This window comes from Mustelus asterias, chromosome 13 (genome assembly GCF_964213995.1).
Source record: "Mustelus asterias chromosome 13, sMusAst1.hap1.1, whole genome shotgun sequence".
Taxonomy (NCBI): domain Eukaryota; kingdom Metazoa; phylum Chordata; class Chondrichthyes; order Carcharhiniformes; family Triakidae; genus Mustelus; species Mustelus asterias.
The window spans coordinates 66,606,434-66,609,141 of NC_135813.1; the positions used below are offsets into that span (position 1 = coordinate 66,606,434).

Genomic DNA, 2,708 nt, shown 5'->3' on the forward strand with positions numbered 1-2,708 from the left:
TCCCTCTAACCTGCGCATCTTAGGATTCTAAGGGGCAATTTTTAACCTGGCCAATCAACCTAACCCGCACATCTTTGGACTGTGGGAGGAAACCGGAGCACCCGGAGGAAACCCACGCAGACACGAGGAGAATGTGCAAACTCCACACAGACAGTGACCCGAGCCGGGAATCGAACCCGGGACCCTGGAGCTGTGAAGCAGCAGTGCTAACCACTGTGCCACCGTGCCGCCCTTACTGTAAATTTATGCCTCTGGATACTGACCCCTCTGCTAAGGGGAATGGTTTATTCCTGTCTATATCCCTCATAATTTTATACACCTCGATGAGGTTCCTCCCCACACCCCTGCCTTCTCTGTTCTAAGGAAAACCACCCCAGCCTATCCAGTCTCTTTTCATAGCTGAAACGCTCCAGCCCAGGCAACATCCTGGTGAATCTCCTCTGCATCCTCTCCAGTGAAATCACATTCTTCCTATAGCGACTAGTACTGCACACAGTACTCTAGCTGTGGCTTAGCGAGCGTTTCATACAGCTCCATCATTACATCCCTGCTCGGTGGCACAATGGTTAGCACTGCTGCCTCACGGCTCCAGGGACCCAGGTTTGATTCCCGGCTTGAGTCACTGTCTGTGTGGAGTTTGCACATTCTCCCCGTGTTTGCGTGGGTTTCCTCCGGGTGCTCCAGTTTTCTCCCACAGTCCAAAGATGTGCGGGTTAGGTTGATTGGACATGCTAAATTATCCCTTAGTGTCCTGGGATGTGATAGGTTAGAGGGATTAGCAGGGTAGCTTAGAGGGGATAGGACCTGTTTGGGATTGGTGTCAGTGCAGTCTCGATGGGCTGAATGGCCTCCTTCTGCACTGTAGAGATTCTATGATCCTATTCTATTGTATTCTATGCATTGGCTAATAAAGCCAAGTATCCCATAAACTTTTTTAACCACCTAATCTACCTGTCCTGCTGCCTACAGGGGTCTGTGGACATGCATCTCTTCTGGTTCTCTGTACTTCCTAGCATCCTACTGTTCATTGTATACCCCCTTGCCTTGTTAGGCCTTTCCAAATGCATCACCTCACACCTCTCAGGGTTAAACTCCATTTGCCACTGTTCTGCTCAGCTGACCAGCCCGTCTATATCATCCTGTAATCTAAGGCTTTCCTCCTCGCTATTTACCACAGCGCCAAATTTTGTGTCCTCTGTGAACTCACTGATCACAACCCCCACATTCACATCTAGGTGATGAATGGATGGATGCTGCTATGTTTTATGTTAAAAAGCAGCAGATCAAACAGGCATCACCTGTGCAGATTGACAAAGAGGAAAGTGGCTTCAAAACTGGCACAGAGAAATGATGAAGGAATTATGAAACTGACCAATTCAGAATTACAAGCAAGGAATAACAAAATGAATCACTTGAATCACTTCAAATGCTTAATGAGGGGCACAGATGTTAGCACTGCTGCCTCACAGCGCCAGGACCCGGTTCCGATTCCCGGTTTGGGTCACTGTCTGTGTGGAGTTTGCACATTCTCCCCGTGTCTGCGTGGGTTTCCTCTGGGTGCTCTGGTTTCCTCCCACAGTCCGAAAGATGTGCTGGTTAGGTGCATTGTTCTCCCTCAGTGTCCCCGAATAGGCGCCTGAGTGTGTCGACTAGGGGGTTTTCACAGTAACTTCATTGCAGTGTTAATGTAAGCCTACTTGTGACATTAATAAATAAAATAAATGGAAACAATGATGTTTTGGGAAGTTAGCAAGAGCACAGCTTTGGGACACAAGATGGATTTATGCTGCAGAATGCGCAACAAGAAGGATCCAGGTCGCATTCCAACAAAAAAAACATCTGGGCTGGAATTCTGCAGTCTCACACACCCCGCCACTATGAATGGAGAACTTGGCGTTCAGCCAATACCCCATTCACTGCAGTGGGACTGGAGAATCCCAGCCATGGGTCAGTCGGAGAATACCAGCCCTGCTGTGTGGGTCAGGATAATAGAAGTGCTTCCTCTTCTTAATATTTCGCACCCACCTGAACAGAAGGGCCTCTGCTTAAAGTCTCATGCAAAGATGAAATTTCACACAATGCAAGACTCTTTCAGTACTGGACAGCTTGGGGGAATTAGCTCAAATGGTAGCGCGCTCACTTCGCATGTGTGAGGTAGTGGGATCGATGCCCACATTCTCCACTTTGATTTTGTGGTAGTGTGGCCGAGCAGTCTAAGGCGTTGGATTAAGAATCCAGTGTCTGTGGAGGCGTAGGTTCGAATCCCACCGCTTCCAGAATTGATTTGAGTTTTTTTTGGGGGTGGCACAGTGGTTAGCACTGCTGCCTCACAGCTCCAGGGACCTGGGTTCGATTCCTAGCTTGGGTCATTGTGTGGAGTTTGCACATTCTCCCAGTGTCTGCGTGGGTTTCCTCCGGGTGCTCCGGTTTCCTCCCACAGTCCAAAGATGTGTGGGTTAGATTGATTGGCCATGATAAATTGCTCCTTAGTGTCCCAGGAGGTTAGTGGGATTAGCAGAATAAGTAATTTCAGGGAAGGGCCTGGGTGGGATTGTTGTCGGTGCAGACTCGATGGACCGAATGGTTTCCTTCTGCACTGTAGAGATTCTATGATTCTAAGATTCTATGATACTGCACTCAAGTGTCAATTTAGCATTAGCTGCTCAAGTCTCGGCCGTGTGGCATGAACCCTTCTGACTCAGCCCGCT

At 48.7% G+C, this 2,708-nt stretch overlaps 1 non-coding gene across 1 annotated transcript; it reads left to right on the plus strand.

The window, feature by feature from the left end:
* Positions 1 to 2,194: 2,194 nt before the first annotated feature.
* trnal-aag (transfer RNA leucine (anticodon AAG)) lies at positions 2,195 to 2,276 on the plus strand. The gene has a single exon. It is a non-coding gene; the product is annotated as a tRNA-Leu (tRNA).
* Positions 2,277 to 2,708: the final 432 nt, after the last annotated feature.